This window comes from Bos indicus, chromosome 3, assembly GCF_029378745.1.
Source record: "Bos indicus isolate NIAB-ARS_2022 breed Sahiwal x Tharparkar chromosome 3, NIAB-ARS_B.indTharparkar_mat_pri_1.0, whole genome shotgun sequence".
NCBI lineage: Eukaryota > Metazoa > Chordata > Mammalia > Artiodactyla > Bovidae > Bos > Bos indicus.
The window spans coordinates 21,331,214-21,357,268 of NC_091762.1; the positions used below are offsets into that span (position 1 = coordinate 21,331,214).

General features: G+C 46.7%; 6 non-coding genes across 6 annotated transcripts; 2 read left to right on the forward strand and 4 right to left on the reverse strand.

Annotated features, from left to right (window-relative positions):
- Window positions 1-9,496: 9,496 nt before the first annotated feature.
- Window positions 9,497-9,569, forward strand: TRNAV-AAC (transfer RNA valine (anticodon AAC)). Its single transcript has one exon. It is a non-coding gene; the product is annotated as a tRNA-Val (tRNA).
- Window positions 9,570-16,167: 6,598 nt separating this feature from the next.
- On the reverse strand, window positions 16,168-16,239 carry TRNAH-GUG (transfer RNA histidin (anticodon GUG)). The gene has a single exon. It is a non-coding gene; the product is annotated as a tRNA-His (tRNA).
- Window positions 16,240-23,701: 7,462 nt separating this feature from the next.
- TRNAG-CCC (transfer RNA glycine (anticodon CCC)) lies at window positions 23,702-23,772 on the forward strand. The gene has a single exon. It is a non-coding gene; the product is annotated as a tRNA-Gly (tRNA).
- Window positions 23,773-24,475: 703 nt separating this feature from the next.
- TRNAE-UUC (transfer RNA glutamic acid (anticodon UUC)) lies at window positions 24,476-24,547 on the reverse strand. The gene has a single exon. It is a non-coding gene; the product is annotated as a tRNA-Glu (tRNA).
- A 518-nt stretch (window positions 24,548-25,065) lies between these two features.
- On the reverse strand, window positions 25,066-25,138 carry TRNAV-CAC (transfer RNA valine (anticodon CAC)). Its single transcript has one exon. It is a non-coding gene; the product is annotated as a tRNA-Val (tRNA).
- A 605-nt stretch (window positions 25,139-25,743) lies between these two features.
- Window positions 25,744-25,817, reverse strand: TRNAN-GUU (transfer RNA asparagine (anticodon GUU)). The gene has a single exon. It is a non-coding gene; the product is annotated as a tRNA-Asn (tRNA).
- Window positions 25,818-26,055: the final 238 nt, after the last annotated feature.

The window sequence follows — 26,055 nt, forward strand, 5'->3', positions numbered from 1 at the left end:
CCAGTAGTCATGTATGGATGTGAGAGTTGGACTATAAAGGAAACTGAGTACCAAAGAATTGATGCTTTTAAACTGGTGTTGGAGAAGCCCCTCGAGAGCCACGTGGACTGCAAGGAGATTCAACCAGTCCATCCCAAAGGAAATCAGTCCTGAATATTCATCAGAAGGACCGATGCTGAAGTTGAAGCTCCAATATTTTGACCACCTGATGGGAAGAGCTGACTCAGTATAGAAGTCCCTGATGCTGGGAAAGATTGAAGGCAAGAGGAGAAGCGGGTGGTTGAGGACGATATGGTTGGATGGCATCACTGACTCCATGCACATGCATTTGAACAAACTGCAGGTTTGGGTGATAGACTGGGAAGCCTGGCGTGTTGCCATCCTTGGATCACGACTGAACTGAAGAAATTGGAGAACAGTTCCTTACCACGGGAAAGCTCCATAGGGCCTACAACCAGCCCATCTTTCTCTGCTCTGAGTCACCTTGTAGAACATGCCACAGTCAGTGAATCCAAGAGGGCACAGGACAAAGCTGACTGCAGGATACTTTTACCTCCTGATATCCCCTCACCTTTTCACCTGGGCCCTACATCGTCTCTACCCGTGACACCTATTTTCTCTCTGCAAACCAAGAAGTTCATCCCTTGTGAAGACACTTCGCTTTCCTCACCCTAGCACACCTGTGGGACAATCTGATTTGAGTCAGAGATCAAAAGGGAACGAATTCAACTCTACACCGCGGTTTCCAGCCGAAGACACAATGATGAAGAGGGTCAGGCTCTTCGGATTGAGCTGATACAGGAGGAAAAGCAGCAGGTGGTCGAGAGCCGCTATCAAGGGAGGCCCAGAAATCAGGTCAAGATCAGGGAGTAGATGGACCCGCCCATCACCAGCTGAGAACCAAGTAGCCCCTGCTTCACAAGGAAACAGGTTCAGAAAGAGAGCTTGGCTTCTCACCACACCTGGATTCCAGGTCTTCCCACACGACCTGCGGAGCCTCCCTTGTCCAGTTCTTGGATGAGGCTGAACCTCTGATCCAGGGGTTGGGCGGCCATCGTTGTGCTTTGTCACATCTTCGGGGGCAGGGGATGGATCCGTCCCCTCCGCGCGCTCAACTCGCCGGCTCTGAAGCCCTGGGCCTACCATTACTGCTGCAGGGAGCTCTGTGTCTGTGGTCCCTCGGGCATCCGCTGTGCGTCCACCCTGACAGGGAGAGGACCACGTCACCCTCGTCCCATCCCAGTGGGACGTCAGCATGCCGGACACGACAGAAAACGATGAATCCGCTCCTCTGTCGACCTGGGAGGTGCAAACTAGGACCTGCAGGGGAGGAAAGCAAGGCGAAATCTCAAGAAACGCCCTGATCTAAAGCTATTTTCAAGTCCGCCTCTTTGGTAACTCAGGCCTCTAGCGCGATTGAGGGTGCTGTCGCACGGTCTCACTCTCGATCGCACTCAGAGTCCACGCGGATCCAGGAGGAGCCCTGTGGCCCGGGAGACGGTGCGCATGCGGCCCGCGCCTTCCTTGGGGTCTGAGCCACTGAACCTCCGACGCGAAGGAGTCGCCGCACTGAGAAAAGGAGGAAAACCACTGCTGGAGAAAAGGGCACATCCATTCCTCAAATTGAGAAGCTCTACTGCTAAAGGAAACCAGAGACAGACAGACACACAGACAACATTGCATTAAAACCTTTCAGCGAAAAGAAACTGCCTGCTGTGAGGGAAATAGGAAAACCCTTCAAGACACCTGCTTTCTGAAAGAAAGGAAAAAAAAAAAAAAAAAAAACCGCCTTTACCTCTCTGTTAAATTCGTGCTCCACGAACTGTTGAACTGCAAAATTATAAAAGGAAAAGAAGAGGGGTTTCAGACATTGTAAAATGTAAAACAAAGCCGTCCTTCAAGAAGAATCTCAAGTTTGGAATGAAGACATCAGATCTGCGTGGACCGCGCCTGGCTCCTCCGCGGCTTTATGCTGGGCCTGGTAGGCAAAGGAATTCAACAAGTGACCCGAGCCTCAGTCTTTGCGGCGGTTCCTGCTAAATGTGAAAGCGTGATGCAAGTCTGGACTGAAACTAGAGGACTAGAATCAGCCACAGACGCAGGAATCTGAGGAACCCCCCAGTGCCAGGCGGCGCTGGAAAAGCGCTGCTGTGAAAGGCCTGCGAGAGAGGAGCGCACGGGTCAGGCGGGGCAGAAGGGAGGGCGGATCCTTTATTTCCCGAGTGGGATTTGAAACATCGAGCCCCGTCCCCGCTGGCGCCATGAAAAGGGACTCTAAGGCACTGGATCTGCCTCTGGAAGGGCTGTGTCCACCTTGACCGACGTGGGGCCACCTGGGGCTAAGACGCACCTTACTTCCTTCGCGCCCCCCTCGGTCCTGAGGCTTCTGAGAACTGGGGAGGCGGCGGGGGCGACCTCTGTGCTTGGGCGCAAAGTTCACACACAGGGACCTTGCCCCGGAAGAGGCGAGGAACCCTAAATCAGCCCCTTTCAGGACCTGCAGATCCTTAGTTGATGGATTGCCTGTGTTTCCAGAGTCCTCTTCGTTTGAAAATTTGAAGATTAGGTGTGTTCAAACATGCAATTCTTGAATATGTCACTAGACAAAACTGGCCGTGTGGTTTCCGGTGTAGTGGTTATCACGTTCACCTAACACGTGAAAGGTCCCCGGTTCGAAACCGGGCGGGAACGACTCCACTTTCCCCCAAAAGTTTTAGATTCATATTTTAAACACAAAATAGAGGTCTGCCGGCTGGAGTGAGGCTTGGAGCTTCAGCTTCCCCATCAGTCCTCCCAAAGAATATTCAGGGTTGATTTCCTTAGGACTAACTGGTTCATCTCTCCTTGACCTGCATACAGGTTTTTCAGGAAGCAGGTAAGGTGGTCTGCTATTCCCATCTCTTGAAGAATTTTCCATATTTTCTTGTGATCCACGAAGTCAAAGGCTTTAGAAGAGTCAATGAAGCAGAAATAGATGTCTTTCTGGAATTCTCTTGCTTTTTCTATGATACAATGGAGGAAAAATGGAGGGGAAAAGGAGGAAACGGATAGAACCAAATTAATTGGAAAAGTATATGGAAAGGTTAAATAGAGAGTATATAAACAATGGAGGAAATTTCATTGGTAAAAGGCGTGTACAGGGTGATGATGATGAGCCTACACTTTCATGCATTCTAGGATTCCCAGTCAACCTGCTTTCCTCCAGAGATCCTCTCTGAGGATCACAGACTACCTGGACCTACGTCCTTGTGTGTGTGTGTGTGTGTGTGTGTGTGTGTGTGTGTGTACAAGACACAGAGGATTAGGGTAGTAGTGGAGCATGGGAGAGGATGCATAGACTAGAAACAATCATACATCATTTACATTCTAAAAGAGTGAGACATGTCCCTGGATGGGCTCAAACCAGGAGCTTTGCGGTTAAAAGACCAACGTGCTAACCGATTGCGCCACAAAGTCGGGAGGAGAGTTTAATCCTCACTCCCACAGAAAGCAAGCATATTTACGGAACTGGGCGGAGCCACCTGTGTTTCACAGAATGGCGTTTCCACTTCGGAGCCTCGGACAACCTAAGAGATGGAGTCCACTCGGCCGGCCTGTTCGTTCCAGTCGGGAAGCCGGGAGGTTCCGAGGGCAGAAGGTCTCCTGAGCGTCCTCGCCGCCGCAGATGTCAGCGCCCAAGAGAAGCCCCGAGCTTGAGCCGAGGAGCCCCAGAAAGAAGCTGATGGCTCCTGGTTTGCTCCGCCTTCGTCTGACAATTTGCGCTTCTGGACTTCGGTTTAGTAGATGGGGTGCGTGTGGCTGCAGCTGGAAAGAGGTCAGTTTGTTGTGATCCACACAATGTAAGGCTTTAGCTGTCTTTTGAGGACGGGAAAGGAAAGGTGTGAAGAGGGCGAATAGATCCGAGGAAGGCCAAGGGCAGGAGAGAACAGAGAATGAGCCAGAGGGAGAAAGGGACTGCAAGAGAGAGGAGCCGGCTGGTATCGCGGCCGGGACAGTCGCTGGATGGGGACATCACAGCGCCTGACTCTTGCTCAGCTCCCATGCTTTACTGAGGTGTCCGGGAATCCGGTTCACCCCCAATCGCAAAGTTGCTGGCCTTACATTTGTTCTGGCAGTTCCTTTGCTGGTTCCATGAGGAGGGGCAAGTTGGGCTGTGTGGGTTTGCAGGTGAATGCAAGACCTGTGGGCTACCTTGGAGATGACTAGTGGGCAAGGAAACACACAAATTCACTTTCCCCTTTTCAGGCTGGCCTTCAGGGTCTGGGTGGGAAACTGGAAAATCTGAGTGCGGATATCAATATTGATTTCAAGATAAGGAGATCAACAGCCAAGCAGTCAGTGAAAGTGGTTATGTTGGTGGAGGAGTGGGAGTGGGAACCTGACAAGGTGCCAGTGGACTACTTTTCAGCAGGCATGTGTAACTTGATACTGTGTGTGTGTGTGTGTGTGTGTGTGTGTGCTGTATATACACAGATATACACATAGTAAGGTCCATTGCTTGTATTTTAACTTTAAATTTTTATGTAGTCATAAATATATATATATATGTTATGTAAAATTCTGGGTCTTGTGTCATGTATAGGAATGTTTTCCACTGTAAAACTTTAATTTTTTTTTAATTGGGGGATTTTTGAAGCAAGGAATTAGGCTACTGTTCCCCTTTTGATGAGCTGATCAGATGAACGCGTAAACTGGCAGATCCCACAAGCCCAGGAGGTTACTGCTGGTCAGACAGGATTCCTTCACTCTCTCTTGAAAGTTCCACTGCCACTGAAAGATATCACTAACTTAAAAGAAAACCGCACCCAGACTTTATGCAGTGCAGTGCCAACATGCAAGAGCTTACACTCAATGGTGACATGCAAAGTGCCATGTGCTGAGGCACTGTCTACAAGTTTTACATGGGTGTACTCATTTTATCCTTTCAACAGGCTTCTATCATATCATCATCCTCATTTCACATATGAGAAATCTGAGACATGGAAGGTTAAGTAACTTGTCTAGTCACTCAATCAGTGAGTGGGATCTGAAAGCAGCAATTTGAACTGGAGCCTGCCTGGCTCCACAGGATATGGTGCTAGTCAAAGAGGAACACAAATGGTAAAAATGTTTGGCAAGAGATTTAAGCCCGCATGTTTCTTTGACAAAACACCAAGGAGGAGTCATGTAAGACGAATAAAACTGCAGTATCCTCATGACCCACTTGCCTCCCAAACACCTTTCTTATTCCAAGAGCTGCTCCCCTTGATTCCCCAACTTACACACACTTCTGCAAGAACTAGGTTTTCCCTCCCTTTTATCCTTTCCTCTCACTTTTCCAATACCTCTTCCATAGCTCTTCTGTTCTTTCACTTCCAGGTCATTCATTTTTTTTTTTTAATTTAAAAATGTTAACTATATCTAAAGAAGAAAATAAGCAGTCATCCGTAGTCCCACCTCCTAGAATGGACTGCTGTTAACAACTTTGCACATTTTCCTTCAAATCTGTTTTTACATTATTCTAAGTATCAAAAGTGCATGGGTTCATGCTAAATCATTTCAGTCCTGTCTGACTCTTTGGGACGCAGGGACTGTAGCCCCCCAGGCTCCTCTGACCATGAGAGGTTTCCAGGTAAGAATATGGAGTGGGTGGCCATGCCCTCCTCCAGGGAATCTTCCTGAACCAGGGATAGACCCCACATCTCTTGTGCCTCTTGCAATGGCAGATGGGTTCTTTACCATTAGTATCACTTGGGAAGCCCCTACACTCTATATGTGTTATTTTAAAAAATTAAAATGATACAGAACATACAAATACGTAAAATTTTGAAACATCTTAAATTCAAAAGTAACTTCTGTTAATGTAAGTAAATGATAATGGAGTCATTTAGGTATACCAACCAAGAGAAAAAATATATATATGCTTTTATATGATTGAGCTCTTATAGAATCTATTCCAACTTTAAAGTATTTCAATTTACTAGTGTATAAATTTAATGAAAAAACACAAAAATGAAGAAACTGTTGAACTTTCAATCAAATTGTTTACCTTAAGAGACATACGTTTCTAAAAGAACCCTCTAATGCTAATAATAATAATGAGTGTCATTGTATTAAGTTATTAAAATGTGGGATGATTCTTCTCATTATTTTTAAAAAATCAAATTTCTTAAGAATTAATTTTAAAATAATACAATCTATCCATTTCAAATCTGATGACTTTTGACAACTGAACGTACCCATGGAAACACTACCCAGTTCACGAACATCTCCAGCACTCCAGAACATCCTCTTGAGCCTCTTTGCCGTCAATCCCCCTTCCACTTCCTGTCCCAGGTGCTCAGTGATCTAGTTCTTGTCACTAGTGATTAGTTTGTCTCATTGAGTAATTCCCATAGGTGGCTCCGCAGAGTATGTACTCTTTTCATCACTCAGGGTGATATTTTAATCCATATCGGTGCCATGTATCAGGAATGTGTTTCATTTTATTGAAGAGTAGTATTCCTTTGCAATGACACCCCACTCCAGTACTCTTGCCTGGAAAATCCCAAGGACGGAGGAGCCTGGTAGGCTGCAGTCCATGGGTCGCTAAGAGTCGGACACCACTGAGCGACTCCACTTTTCACTTTTCACTTTCATGCATTGGAGAAGGAAATGGCAACCCACTCTAGTGTTCTTGCCTGGAGAATCCCAGGGACAGTGGAGCCTGGTGGGCTGCTGTCTATGGGGTCGCACAGAGCCAGACATGACTGAAGCGACTTAGCAGCAGCAGTAGCAGTATTCCTTTGAGTGAATATGTCACAATTATATCTATTCACTTCCTGCCGGACATTTGAATGCTTTTCAATTTGGGGACTATTATGAACAAAGCTACTATAAGCAAGTCTCTTTGTGGGCATATGTTTTATAAATTCCGTTTCCATTTTCTAATCTTTAATATACATTTATTTTGTGAATGGATGTTACATTCATCATGACAAAATTTATTGAAATATTTAAAAATGTATTCAAATGTTACAAAAGACTGAAGTGCCAGCTTATCTTTGATTGTTTCCTCCCAGAACATACTTAATATTGGCCACCTTCTGTGCCAGCTGTGTTATTTGATTATCTCATTTAATCTACACAACAGCTTTATGAAGTACTTATTATTTCTTTCATATGACATTTGCAAAATTGGCCTAGCAAATTGGAGTTGACCCAAGGTCAAAAGGAAGGTAAGTGGTGGCACCAGGACTAATAGGAGGCCCCCTGAATGTTGGGCTCATTACATTTGGGCTAAATATTCTCTGCTGTTCCTGGTCCCTGGTTTCCTGTCTAGGTTTTGCCCCGATCTGTGTGCTTGAGGCTGACCCTGGCAACCAGCATTTCCAGGTCTTTCTTGCCCATGGAATCCAATGGGTGCAGCCAAACAAATGAGATCAGAAGGGAGAGGGGAGGAATGTGAATGATAAATGTTGCCTGCCATATCAGCAAACAAAGCATGCTGTGCCATCTGGCCACCAGCCACTACCGACCTTAATAAGTGCATTAAGAAGAAACCTATCTGTTGTTGGAGTAGAAAAAGGCAACCCACTGCAGTATTCTTACCTGGAAAATCCCATGAAGAGTGGAGCCTGGTGGGCTCCAGTCCATGGCGTCCCACAGAGTTGGATATGACTGAGCATGCATGACTGAACACAGACTGTGGGATCTTAGTTCCACAAACCCTGGCCCACAGCTGCGAAAGCACCAAGTTCTAACCGCTAGACTTCCAGGGATTTCTTATCACATCTTAAGATGTCAGTTACCTGGGTGTAAACTTCATCAAAGCACTTCATTATATGTACACTTGAAAACTGCAAGAGACTGAATCATAAATGTTCTCATCACAAAAAAGAAATGAGATTATGTGATGGGATGGAGGTGCCAGTTAATGCTCTGGTGAGAATCATTTTGTTATATATAACTGTGCTCAATTAACGTGGTCAACTCACACACTGTTATGTCAATTATGTCTCAAAAAAGTTGGACAAAAAAAACTTATGAAAAAAAGAAAGAAACCTGTGTTACTTCTTTAGAACCCATCAAAAGCCAAGGGGATACGTTCCAGGGCTGCAAGTTCAAGTGCAATGCAGCTGGAGAGGAAGAAGGACTGCTTACTCACTGGTCACCTGCCCAAGGTCGTTTGCTTTGGCTCCAGCAACTGGTGGGAACTAGACTGGCCTTCAGCAGCGCCAGGAGGACTGGGTCCCTGCAGGCTCCCACTTCATCCTCATGAGGTGTTTCGATGAGGAAATCACCAAGGATTTCTTCTTTTCCCCTAATCTATTACCACTTCTCACTGTGTCTCTTCAAGACCATTGTTGGATGGTTGGATGCTGAGTAGACAGGGCTTGAAGGAGATGCTGCTCTTCTCCTACTGGTCTCTTCTGGCCGGGAGGTTACTGTCCGCGGGATGAGAACCAGGGGGCCGGGAGAGCACCGGCTCTCTGAGAACCAAAATTCGCCGCGTGCACCCGGGTGCGCCTTGCCGACTCGTGGCGTACTGAATCCACGCTGCCGGCTGAAGCTTCTCCCGCGGGGCCACGCCTGCGTGGGGCTCTAGACCCCGCGACAGGGGCCATGCTGAAGTGGCCCGGCCCTGCCCCCGACCCTGGAGGACAGGCCACGGAGAGGCCAATCTTGACCGACCTGGCCAAGAGAGTTCTCGACCTCGGCCCAGCCCCACACACTCGAGGTTAAAAGACTCAAACCCTACAGTTTCAAAGGAGGGAGACTCTCGAGTTGAATCCATCTCCCGGCCTTTATGAGTAAAGCTGAGGGAGGAAATCAGACCAAGAAAAAGGTTATGTGCCTCAAAATGCATAACTAACCAAAGAAAAATAGGATTTTCTGACAAGTTGGAAGTGTGGTCTGAAAGACTGGTGTCAAAGAGAAGTGTGTTCGGTCTGAGCCAACAGAGCATCAGGTTAGGTGGGAAAACACCCTTGCCACAGGGGTGGAAGGGGAAAGACCCAGAGTATCTTTCGGAACCCGGGGCCTTCCCAGAAAGCATAATCCATTGACGCTGTCCCCTTTCCCACATCTGTGGTCCTTAGAGATATTTGGGATCCCAGGTCTCACCTGGGGGCCTCCATTCCAACTCCTTTTTTTGGAAGACAAATCCCAAAGGTTTGCATCGCTCTGATGTTTGCTTTTCAACTATCAAGGTCCTGAAAGCCTCTGGACCTCGCTAATGGAAGGAGTAACTGACCAGCTGCAGTTCACAGAGGAGCCTGAAATTTTGGCCTGGGAGAAGAGTTGGGGGAGTGGAGAGCAGATTCTGGGGCATCCTGAGGTCTAACTGCCTGGGTACCCACAGGGACCTCGCTCTGGGAGAGGTGAGGAACCCTAAGTCAGGGCCTTTCAGGAACCCCAGATCCTTACTTGAGGGATCACTTGGGCTTCCAGAGGCTTCTTCCTTTGAAAATTTGAAGGCCACCTGTGTCCAAACATGCATTTCTTGAGCATGTCACTAGGCGGTAGTAGCCATGTGGTTTCCGTAGTGTAGTGGTTATCACGTTCGCCTAACACGCGAAAGGTCCCCGGTTCGAAACCGGGCGGAAACAGCAGCACCTCTCCACAAACTTTTAGATTTTTATTTTAAACGAAACTGGAGGCCCGCCGCAGGGAGTGAGACTTGGCGCTTCAGCTTCACCATCAGTCCTCCCAAGGAATATTCAGGGTTCATTTCCTTTAGGACTGACTGGTTTCATCTCTCCTTGACCTGCATACAGGTTTTTCAGGAAGCAGGTAAAGGTGGTCTGTTTTTCCCATCTCTTGAAGAATTTTCCACAGTTTGTTGTGATCCACACAGTCAAAGGCTTTAGAGTAGTTCATGAATCAGAATCAGATGTCTTTCTGGAATTCTTTGGCTTCTTCTATGATCCAGTGGATGGAAAATGGAGGAAAAGAATAGAACCAAATTAATTGGAAAAGCATATGGGAAAGGTTAAATAGAGACTACTACAAACAGTGGAAGAAACTTCATTAGTAAAATGAGTTTACAGGGTAGATGATGAGCCTACTGTTTCGTGAATTCCAGGATTCCCGGTGACCTGCTTTCCCCCGAGATCCCGGACATAGGTCCTCCTGTGTGTGTGTGTGTGTGTGCGCGCGCGTGTGTATCCAACACACAGAGTAATGTAGTACTGGAGCTCAGGAGAGGATGCAGAGATTAGAAACAATCGTATATCATTTACACTCTAAGAGTGAGATGCCTCCCTGGGTGGGCTCGAGCCAGGAACTTTTCGGTTAACAGCCGAACTCCGTAACAGATTGCACCACAGAGACACGAGGAGAGCTTACTCCGACAGAAAGCAAGCATGCTTACGGAGCTAGCCGGAGCCACCTGTGTCTCTCAGAATAGCGTCTCCCCCTCCGAGCCTCGGACAACCTGAGAGATGGAGTCCACTCAGCGTGTTCATTCCCGCGGTTCCTGAAGCCGTGCGATTCCGAGGGCAGAAGGTCCCCGAAGTGTCCCCGCCGCGCGTTGCTCCAACTCCGCCGCAGATGCCAGCGGCCAGGAGACGTCCGGAGCTTGATCCAAGGGGCGCCCGAAGGAAGCTGATGGCTCCTGGTTTGCTCCGCCTTCATCCGACCATTTGCGCTTCTGGACATCGGTTTAGTAGACGAGGTGCATGTGGCTGCAGCCAGAGAGATCACGTCCAACGAGGAAACGTGAAAAGGAGCGGAGAGCAGGCAAAAGCATGGATGAGACAATGAGACCTCCCAGGAAGCCTGTGAAGAGGCTCAGACAGATCGTGAGGGATAAAAGATAATTTTATTAACTAGCAGAAACATCTGTTGTGCTGTTCAGTCACTCAGTCCTCTCGGACGTTTTGCGACCCCATGGACTGCAGCACGGAAGGCTTCCCTGTCCATCACCAACTCCCGGAGCTTGCTCAAACTCGTGTCCATTGAGTCGGTGATGCCATCCAACATCTCATCCTCTGTCACCCTCTTCTCCTCCTGCCTTCAATCTTTCTCAGCAGCAAGGTCTTTCCCAATGAGTCAGCTCTTCTCATCAGGTGGCCGAAGTACCGGAGCTTCAGCTTCAGCATCAGTCCTTCCAGTGAGTATTCAGGACTGATTTCCTTTAGGATTGACTGGTTTGATCTCCTTGAATCCCAAGGCACTCTCAAGAGTCTTCTCCAACACCACAGTTCAAACGCATCAAATCTTCCATGCTCAACCTTCTTTATGGTTCAGCTCTCACATCCATACATGACTATTGGAAGCACTGTAGCATTGACTATATGGACCCTTGTTGGCAAGTAATGTCTCTGCTTTTTAATACGCTGTCTAGGTTGGTCATAGCTTTTCTTCCAGGGAGCAAGTGTCTTTTAATTTCATGCCTGCAGTCACCATCTGCAGTGATTCTGGAGCCCTGGAAATAAAGTCTGTCCCTATTTCCATTGCTTCCCCATCCATTTGCCATGAAGTGATGGGACCGGATGTCATGCTCTTAGTTTTTTGAATGCTGAGTGATAAACCAGCTTTTTCATTCTCCTCTTTCACCTTCATCAAGAGGCTCTTTGGTTCCTCTTTGCTTTTTGCCAAAGGGTGGTGTCATCTGCATGTCTGAGGTTCTTGATCTTTCTCCCTGCAGTCTTGATTCCCGCTTGTGCTTCATCCAGCCTGGCATTTCGCATGATGTATTCTGCATACAAGTTAAATAAGCATGGTGACAATATACAGTCTTGACGTACTCCTTTCCATTTTTGAACCAGTCCATTGATCCATGTCTGGTTCTAACTGTTGCTTCTTGGGCTCCATACAGGTTTGTCTGGAGACAGGTAAGGAGGTCTGGTATTCCCATCTCTTGAAGAATCTTCCACAGTTTGTTGTGATCCACGCCATCAGAGCCTTGAGTGTAGTCAATGAAGCAGAAATAGATGTTTTTCTGGAATTCTCTTGCTTTTTGTATGATCCAAAAGATGTTGGCAATTTGATCTCTGGTTCCTCTGCCTTTTCTAAATGCAGCTTGAACATCTGGAAGTTCTCGGTTCACATACTGTTGAAGCCTGGCTTGGAGAATTTTGAGCTTTACACTGCTAGCATGAGAAATTAGTGCAAATGTGCAGTGGTTTGAACGTTCTTTGGCACTGCCTTTCTTTGGGCTTGGAATGAAAACTGACCTTTTCCAGTCCTGTGGCCACTGCTGAGTTTTCCAAATTTGCTGGCAAATTTGAGTGCAGCAATTAAACAGCATCATCTTTTAGGATTTGAAATAGCTCAGCTGGAATTCTACCACCTCCACTAGCTTTGTTTGCAGTGATGCTTCCTAAGTCCCTATGTTGACTTCGCACTCCAAGATGTCTGGCTCTACGTGAGTGATCACACCATCCTGGTCATCTGTGTCATGAAGATCTTTTCTGTATAGTTCTTCTATGTATTCTTGCCGCTTCTTCTTAATATCTTCTGTTTCTGCCCTTTATTGTGCCCATCTTTGCATGAAATGTTCCCTTGGTATCTCTAATTTTCTTGAAGAGATCTCTAGTCTTTCCCACTTTAATTGTTTTGCTCTATTTCTTTGCACTGTTCACTTTGGAAGGCTTTCTTATCTCTCCTTGCTATTCTCTGGAACTCTGCATTCATTTGGGTCTCTCTTTCCTTTTCTCTGCCTTTTGCTTCTCTTCCTTTCTCAGCTATTTATAAGGCCTCTTCAGACAACCATTTTGGGCATTTTTCTTTTCTTTTTCTTGGGGATGGTTTTGATCAAGGCCTCCCGGACAATGTTGCGAACCTCCGTCCATAGTTCTCCAGGCACTCTGTCTATCAGATCTAATCCCTTGAATCTGTCACTTCCACTGTATAATCAATCATAAGGGATTTGATTTAGGTCATACCGGAATGGCCTAGTGGTTTTCCCTACTTTCTTCAATTTAAGTCTGACTTTGGCAATAGAGCTTCTTCATCTTCGGGCTGCAAAGAATAGAACCAGTGTGATTTTGGTATTGACCATCTAGTGATGTCCATGTATAGAGTCGTCTCTTGTGTTGTTTGAAGAGAGTGTTTGTTATGCCCGGTGCGTTCTCTTGGCAAAACACTGAGGGAGAATCAGAGAAGAGCATGAAAGAGAGAAAAGCTCAGACTTCTGTTGGTGTCCACAAATAAAACAGCAAAAACAGTGTGAGTATATTTACGTGGGACAGTTACCTTATGCCATGTTGTGTATTGTAACTGTAGAGTGTGCGTGTTGCACTGTGGCAGCAGCAACCTTGGTTCAGATCCAGGCTAAGGCAAGGTAGTGTCTATAGCCTGTCTTGCCATTTGCCTTTTTTCTTTTTTTTTAACTTTGACTTATAGTTGATCTTCAATGTTGTGTTTGTTTCAGGTGTACAACAAAGTGATTCAGTTATACACACATATACATCTAGTTTTGGTTCAGATTATTTTTCCTTACAGATTACTACAAAATATTGAGTATAGGTCCCTGGCTATACCCGAGGTGCTTGTTGGTTATCTGTTTTCTGCATAGTAGTAGTGTGTATATATTAATCCCAAACTTCTAATTTACCCCTCCCCCTTTCCCGTTCAGTAACCATAATGTTGTTTTCTATGTCTGTGGGTTTATTTCCGTTTTGTACATATGTTCCTTTGTATTAGCTTTAGTTTTGCGTTTTAGATTTCTCGTCTAAGCGATGTCATATGATATTTGTCTTTCTCTGCCTGGCTTACTTCACTAGGATGACAATCTCTTGGTCCATGCATGTTGCTGTAATTGGCATTACCTCATCCTTTTTTTTTTTTTTTTTGGTTGAGTAATACTCTATCCATTTACTTTTAATTCCAGCACCAGCTTTGCCCCCTAGCAGTGGTGGGAGAGCAGAATTTGCCACTGGCCTGGAAGCAAAATGCAGCAAGAAGAGGAGTAAATCCCACAGCGCCCAAACCTGCCAGTCAAAGCAAAACCTAGAACAACTGCTTGACTCCCTGTTGAGCAGAACACATCCCCAAAGTTTAAATATTGCCCTTCAAGGAGCCTTGCCTATAGTTACACTAACAAGATAACATGGTCATTGTTGTTGTTGTTTTCTGGTAAAGATATTTCTAATATCAGTGAGGTTTTTCTTACACTAAAGGAGAAGGCGTATTTAAGAGGTTTACAATAAAATGCAAACTAGTCATCATGGTCTAGACCAGCTCCTTTCCATCCACCATCCACTGATTTTTACAGAAACAGTAAATCATTGAACTATAGGCACAGTTTGTTGAATTTTTGCAAACGTAATCAGCACCCAGATCAAGGTGTAGAAAATTTCCCCCACCCTTGAAATGTCACTTGAGCCACTTTGTAGGCAATTCCTACACTAGATCGCTTATTGTGTTACCATTCTGAGGTCTACTGCAAGAGTGTACTGTTGCCTGCTCTTGAAATTCAAATGAAGGAAGCTACATTTTTGGTAACTGACCTTGCTTTCATGCAACATTTTGTTCATTAAACATATTCATAGTGTTATGCACATTTCACTACTTTTGGTATTATTGGAGTAATTTTGTTGGGATTTTTTGGTGTTAGCTGGTGTTCTTGATGAATATCCCATACCAACTTCTTCTATATTGTGCATTCATAGAAGTACTACAATTGCTGGGTCATGAAGTAGGTACAAGATGAACTTCATTAGAAACTGCCAACAGTCTTCTAGAATGACTTTGAACTGGCTGCTACAGGTGCAAGTGCTCCACATTTGTCGGCACTTAGTGCACGAATTTTTTAAAAAGCAGTCATGCTGGAGGCTGTGTAATGATATCTCCTTGTAAGTGTGACGTTTATTTCCCGAATGAGTAAATATGTCAAAAGTATTTTCTTATAGCTTCTGGTCATTAAAATATTACCTTTGTGATCCCTGGCTTAGGCTTCACAGGAAAAGGGAACCAGGTGCTGTGGTCCGTCGCTGAGGTGAAGATGGATTTTCCTAAGTGTCTCTCAGAGACAGGGGCCCAGGCTCAGGGTATTCCCAGTGTCGACAGGTTTAGCTCCAGTGACTGGCCCGGCAATAGTGGACGTGCCCAGCCTCCCGGGCTTTTACCATCTCCACCCACTTTCAGTTGAGCAAGTGCAGAACATGTTTTTAAAATATTCTCTTTCAACCTATTCATTTCACATTCATTTCCCTGAGTACTTTGAACGGCCAATTCATCTCACTACCATAAAGGGAAAACTGATATCAGCAGCATAAGCAGATGGTTCATGTAAAAATCAACGTCAGTATATCAATAAGATGGTGATCCAGGGAAATGCCCTGACTCTCCAGCTGCTGTTGTTTGGAATCCCCTTGGTCTCTACCAGGCAGTGGGCACCGTTTCCCCTTTTCCCTTGGAAGCTCGCTTAGAAGACCTGTTAGGACAAATGTTATGTCCACTGTAGGGCAAGAGGTGAGCGAGGGAGCGGGGCTGGTGGGCGGGGGGCCAGGGGTGTGGACCAAGCCTGCAGAGGTAGCGGTAGATGAGGCAGCAACAGTGGCTGTGCGTGTATGTGGTACCGGAAGAGCTGATGAAAGGCGGTGAGTCCGGTGGGTGAGAGTGCCTGCTCTGCCCATGGGGAGGGGCGGGAGGATTGGGAGATCTTTGCTAGAATTACTTTGCAGGGAGTGATTTGGTAAGGGTGGGGGAGGGGAGGAGGGCGACCCTGAGTGAAAGATGGTGGCCCGACGGGTCCATGCTTATAGTTAGCTGGCAGCAGAGATACCGTGATCTTGAAGGTGCTTTCTCCAATGGAACGTCTTGTCCGTTGCCTTCACGGCGTTCTGACCTCTGTGATTTCCCTACTAGGGTGAAATCGACTTCAGAATTTCTGCTTGATAATCCCTATATAGGAAAATGTCTATATTCATTCAGGTGAACTGAGGAAAGGACAAACTCAATAGTTTAAAGTAGCAGGGGACGGATAGGCGTTACCTGGGAAACGTGCCAAAGGGCTTCATCCACGTATCAAAGTGTATCTTCCATACCTGGTTGATAAAAAAATTTGTACCTCTTGATTTTGGTGATTATTTCACATCAAATAGCTGTTCATTCATGATTGGTGCATCTTGTTCTGTGAATACACCTTAATAATTTTTATCTCGGATAGAATGGGCGGTCACATGTTGCAGAACCCAGTGCAGACCATTACCGTGTTGAAGAAAAAGAAGTCAGACGCCACGTGAAACACGGAGGCCATGCCGTGACTCGGATTCGAACCGAGGTTGCTGCGGCCACAACGCAGAGTACTAACCACTATACGATCACGGCGTGCCACATACCACGCCATGAGAACGGTCTTTAATGTCTGTCCTTTGACGTAAAATGATTTCGATCCTTGCGCTGCTTTATTCTTGGGAACTGCAGCTATTCGTTTTCTCTCTTTCATGCTCGCTCATCGGTTTCCCCGCTCTGTCTCTCAATTCTGATATATTGTGACAGAAGGAAACAAAATCAAACCAAACACCAATTCTCATCTCCCCAGATGCGGCACGTTCCTTCTGGGAAGTCTGGCTGTCCTCGTCCCCACCTCGCCGGCTTCTTTTCCAGCTCTTCGCAGTCGTCCCTTTGGATCCACCTTCCCGGTTAGCTGGTTCCGGCTCCCGCCCCACCGACCGCGGCCGAGCCGAGGGAGGGCAACACCAGCGGTGCGGACGGCCGGGTGAAGGCGGAGCAAAGAACCGAAAGAAGCAGTACGGAGCCCACCCGGCGTCCAACCTCCCTCTGGCCCCCTCGGCTCCGGCCCGGGGCGTCTCTGGCGCGTTTCTGCCCTCGGAAATGTGTGTGGCTCCACCGGTCGTGGAAGCGGGTAATTACCCATCCCGTGGGTACCCATCCCTCATACCCATGGGGATGAGAAGTACCTTACTCGAGCGTGTCTCTGTGGCGCCATCTATTAGTGCGTTGGGCTGTTCACGGAAAGGTTGGTTGTTCTAAACACACCTTAGGAACGCCTTCCTTGAAACACTCAAAGCTGTGTGGTTCTTTCTACGCTGCGCAAGCTTTCCGGGAAAGGCAAAAGGGCTCCTCTACTGCTTCCCTCCTGTCCGGCGTCATGGTGCACAGGAGGTTTGCCAGGTCCCTGGGAGTCCAGAATTTCCTGAAGCAGTGAAACCAGTAACCATATTTCTTTACGTTTCTCCTTTACTGAGCATGTAACAAATCCACTGTTCTGTGTTTTAATCCGTTACATACTTCTATAGGGATTTGCATTTAAAATCTTTTATTTTCCCCATACAGATACCATTTCTCTTTTCCTTCCTCCCTGTGCGTACATCCAGATTTCCATCTGGTGGTGTTCTTCCTGGAGGATTCCTTTAGCATTCCTTGTACAGTGGGTCTGCTGCTGATGAAGTCTTTCAGCATTTGTATGTCTGTAATGGTCATTATTCACCTTCATATTGAAGGACTTTAAAGGTGGGTAGAGGAAATGGCAACCCACTCCAGTGTTCTTGCCTGGAGAATCCCAGGGACGGGGGAGCCTGGTGGGCTTCGGTCTATGGGGTCGCACAGAGTTGGACACTACTGAAGCGACTTAGCAGCAGCAGCAGCAGTGATAGAATTCCACCTTGACTTCTTTGGCTTCTGTCCTTTGAAGAGGCTGCTCCACTGTATTATAACTTCCATGCATCTCTCTCCTCCTCTCTCTCTTTTTAGTCTTTATTAAATTTGTTACAATATGGCTTCTGTTTCATGTGTGTGTGTGTTTGTTTGTTTTTGCCATGAGGCCTGTTGGGTCTTAGCTCTCCAACCAGGGATCCAACTCACACCAAGAAGGCAAAGTCTTAACCACTGGACCACCCGGGAAGTCCCTCACTTCTATGCTTCTGATAAAATCTGACATGTGTACTTTTGTTTCTATATGTATCCGGTCTTTTTCCTCTGGTCCCTCGGGGACTATATGCTTTTTCAATGGCTTTGAGCACTTTAATTACCATGCGACTAGATGTGTGTTTTCTGTGCTGTTGTGCTCATTCATTTTGTTCATTTGGCTCCTTGGATCGGTGGGTTTATCATCTTTACTATGATTGAAATTATCTGACATTGTTCCTCCAAAAACTGTTTCTCGTCCCTGGGTATTTTCAGGAGCATCAGTCACCCATGTATCAGGTCTTTCAGTGATGTGCTACCATTCAATGGGCAGTGCTAAAGAACGTTCGAAGTACTGGACAATTGTGCTCACTTCCCATGCTAGTAAGGTTATGCTCAAAATCCTTCAAGCTAGGTAGGCTTCAGCATTCAACTTGAATCAAGAAATTCCAGATGTACAAGCTGGGTTTAGAAAAGGCAGAGGAAGCAGAGATCGAATTGCAAACATTTGCTGGATCATAGACAAAGCAAGGGAATTCCAGAAAAAACATTTACTTCTGTTTCTTTCACTACACTAAAGCCTTTGACTGTGTGGATCATAACAAACTGTGGAACACTCTAAAAGAGATGGGAATACCAGACCATCTTACCTGTCTCCTGAGAAGCCTGTATGCGGGTCAAGAAGCAACAGTTAGAACCTTATATGGATCAACTGACTGGTTCAAAATTGAGAAAGGAGTACAACTAGGCTGTTTACTGTCTCCCTGTTTATTTAACTTGAATGCAGAACACATCAGGGGAAATGCCAGGCTGGATGAGTTACAAGCTGGAATCAAGATTGCTGGGAAAAATATCAGCAACCTCAGGCATGCAGATGACACCACCCTAGTGGCTGAAAGCAAAGAGGAACTAAAGAGCCTCTTGATGAGAGTGAAAGAGGAGAGTGCAAAAGCCAGCTTATAACTCAATATTAAAAAAAAAACTAAGATCATGGCATCCAGCCCCATCACTTCATGGCAAATAGAAGGGGGAAATGTGGAAGCAGTGACAAATTTTCTGTTCTTGGGCTCTAAAGCCACTGCGGATGGTGACTGCAGCCATGAAATTCGAAGACACTGGCTTCTTGGAAGGAAAGCGATGACAAACCTGGACAGTGTGTTAAAAAGCAAAGACATCACTTTGCCCACAAAGGTCCATATAGTCAAAGCTGTGATCTTTCTTGTCGTCATGTACCAATGTGAGAGTCGGACGATAAAGAAGGCAGAATGTTGAAGAACTGATGCTTTGGAACTGTGGTGCTAGAGAAGACTCTTGAAAGTCCCTTGGATGCCGAGGAGACCAAACCAGTCAATCCTAAAGGAAATCAACCCTGAATACTCATTGGAAGGATGATGCTGAAACTCCAATACTTTGGCCACCTGATGAGAAGAGCAGACTGCTTGGAGAAGTCCCTGATGCTGGGAAAGTTTGAAGGCAGAAGGAGAAAAGGGCAACAGAGGATGAGATGGTTGGATGGCATCACCGATTCAACGAACACGAACTTGGGCAAACTCTGAGAGATATTGAGGGACAGGGAGGCCTGTAGTGCTGCAGTCAGTGGAGTCACAAAGAGTCAAACACAGGTTAGCAACTGAAAAACAATGACTCTTCAATGACACTGTGTTCATTAAAAGCATTTTATTTTGACAGTGAGTTTCCATTTGGATACTGTGAACAGCTTTTCATTGCTTTGTGCTCCATAATCTTGTTTATGTTGTTTTCTGCCATGTCTAATCTGCTCTTCAATCTGGTGAATTTATTGCATTGGATGTTATAGTTTTCAGCTCTAAAGTTTGTTGTTTTTTTTTTTTTTTTTTTTGCCATTTTTGTATGTTCTGTGTTTCTAATTAACATTTTGGACGCATGTATACCGTCATGATAACTGTTCAAGTCTTCTCTGCAGATTTTTACATTGTGTCCCTTCTGGCTCAGTTTCATTGACTGATTCATTCATTCATTTGTCTCCTCCTTACCTGTCATTTTCCTGCCTCTTTGCATGACTGGCATCCTTTGATTGGAGGCCAAGCATTGTCAGAGTTTCCCATTTGGGGGCACTGGCTGTTTTGGTATTCCTACAAATCTTCTTGAGTTTTATCTGGGGTACATTTGAGTGACTTGTAAATGGTTTGATCCCTTTGGATCTTCCTTTCGTGATTTTTTTAGGTAGGTCAGTCTAGAGCTGCTTATTCCCAATACTGTAACAAGAGTTTTCTGAATGTTCTTCCCAATGGCCCAGGAGTTAGGAGGAGTCCATTCTGTCTGGGGGGATCGAATACAATTGCTTGTCCTGTGTGAGCACCAGGCATTGCACCAGGATCTTTTAAAAAACATTCTTTCCTTGGCCTCAGGCACTTTCTTCATAACAATACCCCCATCATGACTCTGCTGAGTACTTGAGGGAGACCCTTTCATATCCCAGCATTCTCTCTCTCTCCCACTCTCTCTCATCACTGGACCTTTCTTCATGTTTCTTTCTTTCATTATTAACTTTTATTGAAGTATAGCTGATTTACGATGATGTGACAATAGCAAAGTGAATCAGCTATACATATACATATATCCCCTCTTTTTTGGATTTTCTTCTCATTTAGGTAACCACAGAGCATCCAGTATTTCCCTATGCCATAGAGTAGGTTCCCATTTGTTATTTACTGTATACATAGCATCAATAGCGGATATAGGTAAATCCTAACTTCCCAATTCCTCCAATTCCCCTTTCCCCCTTGATGTCCATACCTTTGTTCTCTACATCTGTGTCTCTACTTCTGCTTTGCAAATAGGAACCATTTGCAAAGCAAATGATTGGATCTTTGTCCTGTGAACTCTAGCTGCCCTGTTCTCCACCAACACTCAGCTTCTTGAGTCCAGTGGATTGACCTCAAGTCCTCCTCTTGGTGCCCAGCCTGGGAACTCACTGAAAGCAGGAAGCTGGGCCCATGGCAAGACTCATCTTGTTTGTTTGTCACCTCTCAGGGCTTGCTATCCTTTGCTACCTGATTTCCAGTGTCTTAGAAGCTAGTATTTCATGTTTTTTTGTCTTTTTGTTCCTTTGGGAGTGGGACAAAGGGGGAGAGTGAGATTTGGAAAGGAGGGTTAATCTGATTTCTGTCACTGCACCTTTGCTAGAAACTGAAGGCATCTCTTTATGTTCTTAGTTTTCCCTAAATAGATGTGCTAATTTATATTCCAATGTATTTTGCCCACTCAAGGAAAGAGTCTTTTTCTTCATGGTCTTGGCATCACAAGAAATTGTCAATACACCTGTCTGTTACTCTAACAAAGGAATTTGTGCCCTACCGACTCAACTTAGCGGGAGGTACAATGAAAAAACAACGTGTACATTTCCAGAGATTGCACATATTCAGCAGCTAAACCTCCAAGCTGATTGGAAAGTATTCTAATAATTGTAACTGTTTTCAGTGGTGACCAAGTCACTGAGTCCAGACAAGACCAGCCAGAATGACCCTGGAGAGCCTCTTGCAGAGCAGCTTATGGATTACAGGAGTTTAAAAAAACAAAAACAAAAAAAACAAAAAGCCCACTGGTCCCAGACATTTATCCTCTTCCCTTCCCTTTATGATTTGCATTTTTGCTTTGGTTGGATGCGCACAATCTAATGTGGGGTCTCCCTCCAATATACGGGTACATTTGCAAGCCCGAGACTCTCTCCGTATGATATCTCGACAGTACGTGGCTACATCCGGAAAAATTATCTCATTTGAGACAAATTGTTGCAAGCTACAGAATCCTGCACCGATAATACATCATGTGCAAACCTGGATCCTTAGAGTTATTGGTTCACCTTCCACTGATTCCTCAGTTGAAGCTCAGGAGGAAACGAGAGCTCTTTGGATTTTCCGTACTCAGTCGAGGATGTCTCTGGGTTCTAGGACATTTCTCTCTGCCCCTCTCTCACCCTTTTGGAGTCTGTGCCCTTCTGTCCCTCATACTCTAGGCCTCTGTGGATCTTACCCACTTTCTGTCCTCCTCATCAGTTTTCTGCAAATGTGCATTAGGAGTCCCTCAGTCAGCAAGCACTTACTAGGCGCTCATCAGGCACCAGGCCCTTCTCCAGGAAAACTGCTGTATCAGGAGCAAAGTCAAGGTCCCACTCCTTGGTGCATTCACACCAGGAGGCATCAAAAATAAGAATCTCTCTCTCTCTCTCTCTCTCTCTCTCTCTCTCTCTCTCACACACACACACACACACACACACACACACACACACAAATAAAAATCACAGCAGGAGAACAACCTGTCATGTTCTCAGGTTCATCTGCCTGCCAGTGCCTAAGGACCCCAGCAGTGAGTAAAAAAAGAATTACATAGCACATGGAAAAATGGTGACTTGAGACCTAGGAGGCAGGTAACTAAGAATCAGGAATTAAAAAAAATAAATAAACGAGTGCTTCCAGTAAACAACGGGTCCTTACTTCTCAGCTTAGGGAGTCCATGTGTTGTACTCTTCTTCAAGTGACGTTATGGCTACATTCAGGAACATCTCCTAAAGGTTCCCACACATTCCCTTAAGCTGTTAACCTATAGCCCCTCTATATGTAATCTATAAAAATGTGGGCAGCATTATATTTAAACAGTGTTTTGTTATTTCTACCTTAAATAGAAATTCTCCAGGCAAAGATTATACATTAATTCAACCAATTTAATATCAGTCAAAGAACTTAATGATAGATCTTAAAACCGTAAATTGAGCTGAATTGTGGCAGATAAATGCTACTTAGAGGCACATATTAGATGATAGCTAAAAACATTGACCCCAAATTGAAAGGGGAATAATTAAGTCACTGTGATTTCGAGACTCAAAAGACTTAATCCTGATTTAAAAGATATTATATGGTATATTTAATTTACTGGGATACATAATTTTAAACTTTATAAATAATAATATATGTGAAAGTCACCATGAAGGAGTTTTTAGATGAAAATTATTAAAGCAGTGTGGTGCATACCAGGAGTCATCTCTGGGAGCATGACAGGACAAATATTTTCTATGGAATTATACATCAATTATTAGAATTTTCAGGAGTGTAAAAGTATTCGAGATTCATCCTTATTGTCAACTTGAATTTTATTCTTGTTTGTAGCATGGAGAGCACTGATTTATCTAGAGCCAAACCTTTTTTATATTCCTGAGTTACATTTCAGCAAAACAAAGGGGGGAAAATAAATAAATAAAAGACCCACATGGTTGCTATTCACTGAGATAGAAGAGGTGGTTCAGAACTCCCCTTGGAGAGAGGCAGAATGACATATGTGTGGGAAAGCAGGGTGCCTCTGTGCTTGAATTCAGACTGGACCTGGGACTGGGTCAAGGCCAGAACACAAGGCTAAGCACTATTGTCATAGGGCAGCCACCCAACCGACCGCGCCCACACAGCAGTTCTGGGAAGCTTTTGAGAATATTCCCCTCCCTTTGCAGCATTTCCCATCTGGCTCTCTCATCCTCCGACCACAGGGAAGGATTCTTCACCTCTGTGTCCTGACAGAACACTTTATGCTCCCTGCAGGGCACAGGGAGCCAGGCAGGAGCCAAGGGGGCAGCTGTACTGCCTCGATGGGTTTTCTAGCAAAGGGGCGTGGCAATCCCAGGGACAGAGGAGCCTGGTGGACAAGGGGTCGCAAAGAGTTTTGGACAAGACTGGGCCAGTGAGCACGAGCAGCAGGCGGTTCCACCACTCAGACGGATCCAAAGCACACCTGAGTGCCCGCCAAAGCAACCCGCAGGAGGCCAGAGGGCAGAGGGCAGCCGGTGCAGCTGAGGGCGGAGGATGAAAGCCTAGACCGTCCTACAAGCACAGGGCATGAGTGGCCTGCACTTGAGAAAGACCTGACTAAAACTCCATCTAGGATATCCTTGCACTTCCTCTCTTTGGTGGTTCAGTGGTAGAATTCTCGCCTCCCACGCGGGAGACCCGGGTTCGATTCCCGGCCAATGCATTGTGGTTATGTTTGTTTTGGGCTTCGCTGGCCCAAGGACAGAGGAATGCTACAGTCCAAGGGATGGCCAAAAGTCCAAAAGGACTGAGCGACTAACACACATATACCTTCTCTACATCCTAAAGAGAACGGATTCCAGGTTCCTGAAGGGCCAAGAGGGCCCTCTTCTGGTCGGTACAGCTGTTCCCCGGCCTTGGAAGACAAGTCCCACAGAAGTTAGCTTTCAGAGGGACGTCAAAGGAAAGGAACAATCCCGAGATATCGGCACGTTACTATCAAGAGATGTCATAACTCTTATCCAAAGAAAGAATGTGATGTTAACCGGGCACTTAGGTACAGAATGTACGATGTTCGTATTCTTGCAAACTTTTGGTATCTTACAAAAGCTTTTGGTATTGGATTTTAATGAATTTTTGGAACTGAAGCCCCACATTCTCCTTGAATGAAAACTCTGTTAAGTAAGACTCTGGGTTTACCACGCCAGGAGAAAAGAGTGGAGGCCAGAGCTGGCCAGCACAGGCTGTTCACGGCATCTCAGCTCCAACAGCCAGCCCGAGGTCCAGGACCCTGAGGCCCGGACTCAGCGGCATTTAGAAACTCTGTGCAGAAATGTTCTGCATTGGACCTTTAAGCAAAATACAGTTCCGATCTGGGCAGCAAGAGAGAGACTTGTGTGAGTGCAGACGCTGGAAGAAAGAAAGCTTTCCCTGACCGGGAATCGAACCCGGGCCGCGGCGGTGAAAGCGCCGAATCCTAGCCACTAGACCACCAGGGAGCTGTAGACAAATACCTTATTTAGCTTCTCCAGGTGAAAGGTGAGTGGAAGATGACCCTTCAGAAAGTCAGAAAGCGGGAAAGGCAATGTCGCAGCGGCCCAGGGCTGTGTGCCGCTGTGCAGGGCTCCCAGCCCTGGCCCCGCTGCTCATCGCCCTTCACGTCTCCTTTCCTGGGCGTCGCTTTTGCTCTGGGGCAAGGACACAAAGTAGCGGACTGGGTCCCTCCTGGTCTAGCTGTAGCGCTGCGTGCTGCCGAGCCCAGGTCTTGCTCTCCTTGTAACCTCGGTTTTCTTTGTCGTCAGGCTCGGTGATGAGTGGCGGGTGATGAGCGGATCCGTCCACCTCCAGATCTCTGATGTGGCTCCGGGGCCTCTCCTAGCGCTGAATAAAGAGACTTCCAGGTGGTCACCAAGTCTTCCTCCAGCTGCGTCCCCTGCCTCACCCCGTGCCTTTCGCGCCTGTTGGTTTTGCCAGTGAGAAGGCACATCTCAGGGCGGGGAAAAAGAAAGAGGAACCCTGTTCCCGCCGGGTCTCGAACCGGGGACCTTTCGCGTGTGAGGCGAACGTGATAACCACTACACTACGGAAACGGGACAAGCTCTGCTCCTGAACACTGTATCCATGAAATCCCGAGGTCCCGCCACCACTAAGCACACCACCAACTCTTAACTCTCAAAGAGGAACCTTGAAGCCCCAAGCTCTCTCAGGCACGGAGACGGCGGCTCCGGAGGGCCCTGCTTTAGGGTTCCTCCTCTCCCATGAAGTGAGGACCCCTGGGCCCCCACAGGTTGCCTTCGGGGTCCCTCACCCAACACAGAATCCTCAGACCCTCAGCTGCGCGCCCTGAGTTCAGGGGTCGCCCCCGCCGACTCCCCAGCTCCCGGAAGCCGCAGGAGGCGGGGACGGTGGGTGCGCCCGAGGCCCAGGTGACCCCGAAACCCAGCGGTGTGGAAGCCGCCCCTCCATGGCTGCGGACCCGCGCCTCGGTGGTCCTTCTCTCGGCGCCGGCGATCAGCGCTCTGGGCTCTCAGGAATGACCGACGCTTCCAATCCCCCCGGGACGCGCCCTCCCCGCTGTTCCTTTGCACCTGACTCCTGTTGTGTTTCTCTGAAAGTCCGTTGGGCGCATCACTTCTCCGGTGTCCTCCTGGCAAAAGGGAGTTCTCTTTGGTGTTGCCTAAAATGTCATCCCCACCGTCCCTGGGTGGGCTCGAACCACCAACCTTTCGGTTAACAGCCGAACGCGCTAACCGATTGCGCCACAGAGACAACAGTACGGGGTTCTTTTGGACTCTCTATGGAGTAGACCTACCTAACGCATTCCAGGGTGAGCGTTCTGTCCCCCAGAGAAACGGTGCCATTTTCCTGCCCCCTACCCGCCGCAGATGCCAGCGCCCCCGGAGAACCCGGCATCCAGGGCACGAAGCTTCCGGGTCTGAACCGAAATAGATCCAAGGACGGCTAAACACCCGGTGGGCTCCCATTGATGGCTCTTCCCGTTTCGGCG